The following is a 10628-nucleotide window of genomic DNA, read 5'->3' on the forward strand; positions in this document are numbered from 1 at the left end:
GGGTGGGGTGCGGTGGGTGTAGGATTAAGAACTGGTTTTACGGCATGCAGGCCTCACAAACAGGCAGCAAATGTGTTGAGACAAAATCCCCATAGAGTCATATTAATATTGTGAACAGAGAAGGATGCATGAATGATGTGAAGACCAGACATACAAATCACAAACACACTCAGGTTCTTACACACAATTAGACAATTAAATGAACTTTGACAAACAACTGGAATGCAGAATAAGACAATTCTTTAGAAGAAGAAGAAGAAGAATCAGCTTTATTGACACTGTATATTTTTTTTACATACACACACTGAATTCGTCTTCTGCATTTGACCCATCCTTAGTCGAACACACACATGCAACACCCAGCAAATTACATGCAGTGAAACACACACAGGAGCAGTGGGCAGCATCCAGCTCCCGGGGAGCAAATTGGGGGTCAAGTGCCCTCCTCAAGGGCACATCAGCAGGCTTTTTTGTGCCGTAGGTTTGCAAAACGGGGTTTTAGAGGAGGAAATGAAACCACAGCAAACCACATAATTCATAACTCAGGAACAGAAGCTCAGATTGTGACCATGTTTCACTTTTGGTCAGGAATTACTGGTGGTGGGTTTTGCCTTTGGGCGTTCCAGCATTCAGACTCAAAAATGCCTTCAGGTGTGAATGAGAGCGTGAAAGGTTGTTTGTCAGACCTGATGATGAATGAACATATGAACTGATGACACTAATCTTGTGTGTCTGACTTGAATCCATGCTGACTGTACGGACCTTATGTGCTGTGTTTGAAGTGTCATAATTTAAGATTTTGGAGCCTCTTTGCAGCAACAGCCGCACTTGAATCACTGCAGTCCACATAAACTCACTGGTTTAGATGATATTGAGCTTCAGGTGATTGTTGTTGAACCACGTGATGAAGCTCTCCATTAGTCACTACAGTCTGGGCAGATACGCATGTAAACTGTAACTTGAGTGGCACACAAGTGCAAGGAGGTAATTCAAGGTCCATTTCCCTCAATATGCAAACCTCTCAAAGGCCTGAAGTGCGCTACGAAGTGTGTAAACACAGTATCAGCTATTTATAGGACTGTCACTTTGACAAAGCAGGAGATTAAGGAGATGAATCACACTCATCTGATTGTTAAACCACAGCTTAACCTCACAATGTGAAACAGTAACTTGAGGGAGTGGACGGATGCAGTACGCAGGAAAAGGGAAATTCTCTAAATTCTCGTGTGCTAATCGTGTACGAAAGCGAGGACAGCGGCGTCCTTCAAGTACACTAAAGTTCACTATAAACGTCCTGCAGCTGTTTGCCTCGCAGCAGCCACAGAACATGAGCACAACAGCGTTTACCCTCCCAGTCGTTCAGGCTTTCATACATTCAGACTTTTTCAAAATCACAAAATGAAAAGAACAAAAACATTTTTCATGTAGTGCAGACTTCCTGAAATACAACATGGCCTTAATGCAAAGCTTGTGCTGTGTTAGACTGATGGCTGATTCTTCATTCTCAGCCGCTCTACAAAAGCTATCTCATCAGATACAAATTCAGCAGACTGATAAGGAGACCGTAAATAAACACCAGCGAGCCCGTAACATAGCTAAAACTATAAATATATACGCACTTTAAACTTAAAGGCCGTAATTTGTTTCAGCTGTAAGACACATCTCAGTCACCACCAAGTGAAATAGTTATTGTGATGAATATCCCAACTGTTGAGTGTGCTTAAAACAAAAGACATTTTACTGACTTTTATCCCAAATTCCAGAGAAGTAAGCTAAGTAAAAAACTGAGGAAACTGGTGTCTCTTAGACTCTCGGACTTTATTAGCTGTGCTTGGTTATGTGTACTGTGCTGCAGCGTATGGGAATGAAGACAAAGCATATCGATTAATCAGGGGTCACTTAAATGCTTAAATGTCTCAATTTATCAAGTGTAATAGGAAGCCTAAATACAAGATCTTTATCTCAAGGGTTGGCGATCATATTGCAATAGAGCACACTGCTGCCTGCACACTGCTGCCTGGCAGTGAGTGATTGTTTCCCCTCATAGGAAATCCTGACACAATAAACCTGATACTGTATGTGTGTGTGTCTCCCAACATGCAGACATTCACACACACCCATGGACATTGTCACAGATTATCATCTACCCCCACCTCTGTACACACACACAAAAGTAGTACAGGTGCATTGTGTGTGCCCTCCATAAGTACACGGAGTTTGGCAGCACAGCAGTATGCCTGCCATGTACATATATCTTCAGAAGCCAAAACACACACTTTATTTTCCATCAAACCACCCACAATGCAGGCATGTTCAGGTGATGATGTGAAAAGACAACGTGTTTATTGGGACAAAGTGGCATCTTTCACACTTAACGTACAGCTCACGTCATTACAGCATTACGTGTTTCAATATTTCATGATGATGCTGCACATTCAAAATCCCATTTACTCCAATCTTTTAAAAGCCTAATACTTCATTCATAAAAACAGAAGTGAATCGTAAGGCTAAAGGCCTCTGGTGGCTCTGAGGCCCTGGGCATGTGCCCACTTTGCGTACACAGTAATCTGTGTATGAAAATACCACAGCTTCCTGAAACAAAACAAAGCTCTCAGAGGAATTCTGCTGCCAAGGTGTGACTCAGCATTTCTGAAGAAGAAGCTTGTTACTGAGGACGTCATAAAGGGTGTAAATGTAGTCACTAAGTAGCCACTGCCACACTAATCTAAAAGCATTAGCGTCTCCCATCTGAAATGGGTAAGCAAGCTCAAAAGGGTACATGCAGTGTAAATAAGGTGCTTGAATCAGTTTGGTATCTCAGGACTTCTGGAGTCTTAGATTCTACCAGACAAACAGTATGGATCTATTTTTTAAAAAACTTTTGGTTATTTATTTTACATTTTAAAGCAAGTTGCCAGCTTCTTCCATCATTTTTAGTGTTGCTGAAAGGAGCTTTTGCTGTAAAGCTCCAGATGTACATTGTGGATTAAGAAGCTTAATCCCGATTTTTATCACAACAGGAGTCAGACGTTTACTGAATTTTCAATTTTGGGTGGACAATTCCTTTAAAAATTAACCTTTTTTTCCATTAACCTTTTTCATAATATCCAACACGACTATCCACTCTGTTGCTGCTTGGGTCTTGTTGCTCTTTCGATGCAACGTTACTGGAAAAAGTTCACCAGAGGTGGTGAAAACAGTCAACAACGGACACAGCGCTGATAGATGAAAACACAGTGACAGTAATTTGGAGAAAAGGCAGTTTCAAGAAATAGTATGATGCGAAAGAGAGAGATGCAAATGAATCTCATTGATGGTAAACCACAGGCAGTGAATGTCTGTATCCACCCACTCACATGCCACTCGTGCACTATGTGTGTTGGTAGCACAGTTTCACAGGAGGAAATCCACAACTCAATTAAATACCATAAATCACCCACAGCAAAGCATGAAAAGTTTGTAAATGAACATCAAATGCAGTACAGAGACACACCTTCAACCACACAAAACCACAGGGAGAAATTAACCTTAAATTAATAGACCTTAACTAAAAGCCTGAGCATCTGTGAAGAAAAGACACTCACTGAGTTATTAAAAGTCCCCCATCTGACAAGCTTTGACTTATTTGCATGGTCATGGTCTGTGTCGTCCTTTTGCTTAATTCACTACTAGAAACTTGCAAAAATGACTAACAGGAAGGATCAGATACAATCTGAATGCCATGTATACACTGGGAATTGGGCTTCATTACAACATTATGTGATTTAATATTCTAGTCTCTCACAGGTGACATTTAAAATGTTAGATCAGGGAGATTAAAACTGTCAAACCTGTACGTGCTCGGTTATGCACACAGTTCGGCTGTTGATGTATTCATGACCGATGAGTAAAACCGTGTGAGTGAGTGTCACTTCCTTAATAAATCTGACAGACAAGACATTATTACAGCATTAATAACAGCACACTTGTGCAACCCTGTGATAGCAATGACAGCAACAGTTGCACAAAAACAACTTCCTGAGTCACTGTATAACAATGCTGAAATTACAGTTCACCACGCTGCACATCCAGCATAGCATCTATCGACTGATAAATGAATAACCACACACAACTTTTCAGAGCTGAAGGGTGGAGGATGAGTTGAGTAGTCACACAGCCTGAGGAAGGAAGCTGCTCTGGGAATACTTCAGCACTTTTTCCCAGGCTTCAATCGGGTTGTATTTCAATACACGTTGAGCTCTGCAGACGACACAGAATGAGCCAAACATTAAAGATCAGTGAAGAGGCATGAGTCAAGTTCTGGGCAGTTAGCCCAGCCACTGTAGAGCCTTCCTGTCCTGGACGCACACAGCTGAAACTCATTTGAGGCCCAGATGGCAGATCATGCGACTGGCGTGGTTGTCATAGCAGTATCGTCTTGTAGAGGCTTGCAGAGAAGGGGAAGAGTCTGTATGTGATTAAGATGACTCACTGACAACATTTACAAGATAGTTTTTTTGTCACACACACACACACACACAATCATACACGGTACAATGTGCAGTGGAATTATTTTTGTCCCTGCTACCAAAAAATAGGTAAGTAAAAATTTAACTATTGTAAAATAGAAAGCTCATAAAAATAATAAAATTAAAAATGTGCAGTATTTACATGTACAGTATTTACATGTAGTGCAGGAGGGAGTAGGATTGTCCAGATTAACGCTCACTGTTGAGCAGACTGATGGCCTGGGGGAAGAAGCTTTTCCTCATCCTCTCAGTGTTGGTTCTCAGGCAGCGGAACCGACGGCCTGATGGCAACAGTGAGAGGAGTGAGGGTCCGCGGTGATGGGGCTGCCTGAGGATCTTCTCGGCTCTCGACCTGCATCGTTTGGTGTAAATGTCCAGCAGGTCGGGTAAAGTTGTTCCGATTGTCCGTTCAGCTGAGCGGACTACCCTCCTAAGGGCCGAGAGGTCCTGCTTTGTGCAGCTGCCCATCCATGTGGTGATGCTCCCACTCATGATGCTCTCAGTGGTGCAGGTGTAGAAGTTCCTGAGCACCTTGAGGGGGAGCCTGAAGTCTCTGAGGCATCTGAGGTGGAACAGACGCTGCCTGGCCTTCTTAACAGTCCTGTTAACCTTCAGTGACCAGGACAGGTCCTGTGTGATGGTCACACCGAGGTATTTAAAACTGTCCAACCTCTCCACCTCAGACCCAGCGATGCAAAGTGGAGGGATGACCTTCTGCTGCTTCTTCCTGTAGTCCACAATCAGCTCCTTAGTTTTGCTGACGTTCAGCAGGAGGTTATTCTCCTGGCACCAGCTCTCCAGGTGGGTGACCTCCTTCCTTTACACTTTAAGTTTGTGTTAAGTGGCTGGTGGTTTGTTTGGAGGCTGAACCCTCTATAGCCAGTGTGGCCAAAGGCAGAGGCAGGAGGAAAGTTGCTCGACAACACCACCTGGGGAATTGCACCCCAGGAAGTAAACTTCAGTCAGTACGCCTATTACAATAAGACCCCACAGGTTTGTCACACTGGAAGGACATACGACAGACATCCAAATAAAAAAAAACAATTTTTACTTGGTAATAACAATGTTTAAAATCATACAAAACTGTACCCTTCGTAGCCTGAGTGTCAAAATAATAACCAAAGCTGAATGCGGCAACAAAATACAAGCAAAACAAGCGCCGATTTTGCAGACAGATGAAGGCAAGGGGAAAGGGGGACCAAACCAAAAAAAAAAAAAAAAAAAAACACTACAAACCAAATCACCACGTGCCACACCTGAAGATAAGGAGTGAAGGGAAAACCACCACAAGGGATGTCTGCCGCTCCACTCCTGCCCTGAAAAAGAAACAAACCAAATTATAACACTGCATATGAAAAAGAGGGGACACTCAGGCGGACAGAAAAATACAATACACTCACACCCACACCAAACCACAAAATAAGAAGAACCCCACTGGCCAACTAAATCATTAATTAGAACAAAATAAACAAATATACAAACAAACAAACAAAAAAAAGAACAAACTGAGAATAACACAAGCTTAACCCCCAACTAAATAAACAACCACAGAAACAATTTACAATCAACAAATTCAACATAAGGGAAGAACGATGAACTAAATAAAAAAAACAAAATCAATCAGAGTGGTACGGGAGTGGTAGTGGAGTGAGGGACCCGAAACTGCATCACATCACGGCATCGGTAGGAACTGCTTCCAACACTACCAGTCCTCAGAAACGGAGAAGAGACGGAGCGACTGCACCGGGGCTGGAGACGGCGAGTCGCTGTCTTACAGAACGCTCAGCTGGTGGACCATGTCACTGGCGGAGCATGCAACCCCCGCGGAGCGCCAGAGGAGAAGGAAAGGCGCTAACTATGGCCTCAGTGCTGCAGCAGGACAGAGAACGGGGTCACTGACTCAAGCTACCACCCAGCGGACAAAGTGAACGACAGAACAAGAGGGGAAGCTTACCCGGGTGAAGAAGACTCACGCACACCCTGCGCACTATGCAGGCACGTCCGACGGCGAGGGCAGAGGGCGCACAGCACCAAACGATCCTCAGGAGGGACCACACACAACACAGCAGACACCGCTATAAACGAAGACATAGCTACCGCCATCACGATGTTAATACAGGCTGTGGAAAACATGGCTGTGTGGGCCAAATGGCTGTGTGGTCCAAATGGCTGTCCACACTTTTCACTCTCAGCTGGAAGTATCAACCTGCTGTAAAGTAATTCTCCTACAAGCACTGCGGATAAACAGTCAAACCAACACACGAGACATGCAGGAAACGCAGCGCTTTCAAATTAACTGCTGCAAAGAACTCACAGAGACTGAGGAAGTCAGCTGACATCTGGTCAAAATAAAGATTACATTCCTCCGCTTGTTTATTCCTCACAGTGACACATTTCATGTTCTTTTTTAGTTTGAAAGGGTGTGTCCGATCTGTAAGGCCAATGCTTTGTGCCATGTTTGTCAACTATGGAGTGTAAATGACACCACCACCACCACCACCACCACCACCCGCATGAGGAGTACAGGCTAAAAAAGAAGCAGCTGTAATATAGAGATTCACCCAATGCAGCCACGTGCCTCCAGAAACTTAATAATTAATACATTTAATAAAAAGGATTTTAAAAAATGAGAAGGAAAAAAAGTGTTGTGCACTTATTTACACTTTTGCTATGCAGATAAACTGCAATGTGAAATGCATTTTATCACTCCGAGTAAAAGTTCAAAAGTGCACAAGTGTTATTATCTGTCTTTATTTATTGTATATTTGATTACTAACAGTGGAAGAACTCATTAAGCAGCTTGGGGCCCATCACACATACCTTGCTGTTTCAAAGTCAGGCTTAATTATTTCTCTGACAGTTGAATCTTTACAAATTCATGTTAAAAGGCTCATAAAGTGGTTTTGTTCTGTACATGTCAAGTCAAGTCAACTTTATTTGTATAGCCCATTTTTACAAGCAGTTTGTCTCAAAGGGCTTAACATAACATCAGCAACATCCTCTGCCCTTCGACCCTCACATCCACTAAGGAAAAACTCCCAGAAAAACCTTTAACAGGAAAAAATGGAAGAAACCTCAGGGTGAGCAACAGAGGAGGATCCCTCACCCAGGACGGGCAGACGTAGTGGATGTTGTACAAAGCAGTGAACAGCATGAGAATGACATTACTAAAAAGAAATCACAACTGTTTAGTTTCACTTTTGATACCACCTCAATATGGTTTTAACATTTCACAAGACTGAAATTATAATGAACTGCTGTGTCATTCGTGTATTGTTTATGTGCTGTTGAAAATCACTATCCTATCAATTCTATTCAGTACATGTGTGCAGTAACTGTATGTAGTCCATGTCTCATAACAACATTCAGAAGGTATTAAACGTGATCGGAATACTCAAGTTGCTCTTCCTGCGTGACTCGATGAAGATCTTTGACGGGACACTTGAGTGGCTGAAAGCGTGGACATCAAGGCGATTAGTTTAATCATTAAAGCAGACAACGAGCTGTAACGGAAGATTTTAGCACACTGGAGATAACAGTATCAGTCTGTGTAAACAGCATGGAGCACCCGGCCTCGGCAGGGAAAGTCCAGCCCAAGCTCAAGTGACAGTTAAACAAACAGCGATTGTTGCAGCCATGTTGTGTTGATGTTATACAGACTCATACAGAGTCAATCAGAGGCAAATCCAGCTGTTCATATTCATCACAATGCTAACATTTTGTTCTGCACAAAAGAGAATTTCGCTTCGCTTCTTTGATTTGAGGGCACTTTGTTTTATAATTTACTCTGCGCACTGCACACTCCTGCGTCGTGGTTTGTGGTAGGTGTTAAAGGTGAAGATGAGATGCAAACAACCCAGGCTTACTTCCTGTCCTAATGTGTCCTCATGTCTTCTGTATCTGATTAGCTGTCCTGGCCCTTCCTCGTGGACATCAGTGAAGTCAGGTAAGCTGGAGCTCACAGACTCCGAGCTGCAGGTAACTGATCTGTAACGCTAACAGTTTTCAACCATCCCAGCTGTCTGGATGTTTTCATTTCCCTCTAATTGTTCTCTGGAAAGTCTTACCCCCCCGTCAGGTTTATTATTTGGGAGATTCATCTTTGCTGATTAAAGCTGAGGCAGACATTATATTTCCAGAAGACCTTTTAACCTCACAGCAACAATCAGTAATTCAGAAACATTCAGTGAAAGATCTTCACTCGGCTGCGTCACCTCTTTGGTTTTGACTGCAAAGTCAAATTTAGCTACGCGGCTCACACAGTGTGGCTGAAAGGTGTGTGTGTCTGTGTGTGTGTGGGCTGATGAACACTTTAGTGTTTTTATGAAAAATAAATAAATACAAGGATCTTTACCTTTTTCATGTAATGCGCATCAGCATCTGATCCCGCGCGCTTTTGGTGATCGTATTTATCCTTTTAAGAGCTTTGAAAGTTTATCTTGTGTCTTTATGAACGGCTTTCACCAGCTGTCACAACAAGTTTAGCATCATTTACACTTTATTTTAGGCTTATTGGCTGGATATCACTGCTGTTTAGCTCTGGTCCAGTATGTGTTAACATGGTTATTTCTGAATACAAACAATCCAACATTAAGTGATAAAGACTGACAGGTGAGCCACTCAGTGGACGGTTTTGATGATGGTCTCCTACATCGTCAGCATCCACATGGAGCCACGTGGGGAAGTTTATGTTCACAAGTCCATTTTGTCTATAAAACCCAAAATCACAGATCGCAAACTTGCCTCAAGGGACTTCACGGTCGCATCTTATTTCCTTAGCCAACTTAAACAGAGAAAAACATGGACAACACCTCAGGAGATGATGACAAGTGACTTGTGGGTGCCACCAAGCAGAGCTGAGCCACAGGTGGCCACAGATCCACGGATGGATTCAATGAAATCACATGCAGCCGTGTGGTTGGTCTGCTTTGCTTTCACACTTCAAACAAGCCGTACCGGAGTCGGACCAGGACCGTCCTTTAATGCTTTTGGATGGTCACAGTCCAGCCACACAGTCCAGAGCTCCACACATCAGCCCAAGCAGCAACACAACAAGCACACGCAGCAGAGTTCAAACCGAACCAAACAGTTTGGGGCACAAAAGCACCTCAAGACTTGGTTTAAAGCAGCAGCTCCAGTTAGTCAGTAAACACCAAATTATCTGACATCAGCAGAGACTCAGTGTTTAGTTTAAATATTATTATAATTATTTAATTCTTTGAGTTGTGGCTGTCATTTACTCAAATATTCACTGACGTTTCCATGGAAATCTGAAGACGGCCTCATCAGTGATAAAGTATGAAGTTATGGTGCCCTCTAGTGGCAGCATTTAGGACATGCATGGTGAAATCCTGCTGCTCCCTGCTTTAAAACAATTATTTCTTACATATTTTATTTTAGTCGTCAGAAGTGTCTTCAGTTACGACCACTCTGTCTTCACAAGCATTCAGTCACAAAGAAACAGCTGAGTTTCAGGGCCGCATGTCGCTCTGAGTGCTGCCTTCATCCAACACACGTGACTTCCGGTGATGATCAAATCACATCCTCACTGAGCTCAGTGCGACTAACGCACACTAAATTAAGAAGTCATCGTAGGAGCTGTTTGTAAAGTTAGACTTTGTTTAAAGTTTTAGTTGTAAATTTAATTTGCTAATTATGAGTAACTTTGTTTCATTAATTTAAAATGAGATTAGAAATTAGATTTTTTGATAATATTCTTTGCTAGTTATTTGTTTTGGATATTTAAATTTGCAAAGTTAAGATTTTGGTTTATTTTTTGGGAATTGGCCACCTGAGGTTATTTGAGGCACCTTGATGATTTTCTTTGTTCTTTGTTTGTCTTGTTAATTTTGGAATAAATCACAACAGAAAGCAAGATCTGGTCTGGACATTCATCCCCACAGTGCATCAGCAGGCTTTTGAATATGTTTGGTTTAAGGTTTACTTTGTTTATTCTGGACAAATGGCCACTATGGTCATTAAAACATGATGATGCATCCTAACAAAATATGATGATGTCATCTGATGTTTAGATTCAGATTATTCTTTTAATAAGGACCTTGAGTAAATAAGAAGAAAGCACCGAGAACTGAGAAGTGGGTTTGAACATGTGGCTCGGGA

The 10628-nt window shown here is 42.4% G+C and overlaps 1 long non-coding RNA gene across 2 annotated transcripts; it reads right to left on the reverse strand.

Annotated features, from left to right (window-relative positions):
- Positions 1 to 386: 386 nt before the first annotated feature.
- Positions 387 to 6898, reverse strand: LOC124050404. 2 transcript variants are annotated; one of them, XR_006841612.1, is made up of 3 exons: positions 6463 to 6898; positions 5765 to 6377; positions 387 to 4239 (listed from the first exon to the last, which is right to left on the reverse strand). It is a non-coding gene; the product is annotated as an uncharacterized LOC124050404 (long non-coding RNA). The 2 variants fall into 2 exon arrangements; XR_006841611.1 differs by lacking the exon at positions 387 to 4239 and adding an exon at positions 5080 to 5511 and having other exon boundaries at positions 6463 to 6897.
- Positions 6899 to 10628: the final 3730 nt, after the last annotated feature.

The sequence above is a fragment of the Scatophagus argus genome, chromosome 2 (genome assembly GCF_020382885.2).
Source record: "Scatophagus argus isolate fScaArg1 chromosome 2, fScaArg1.pri, whole genome shotgun sequence".
Taxonomy (NCBI): domain Eukaryota; kingdom Metazoa; phylum Chordata; class Actinopteri; family Scatophagidae; genus Scatophagus; species Scatophagus argus.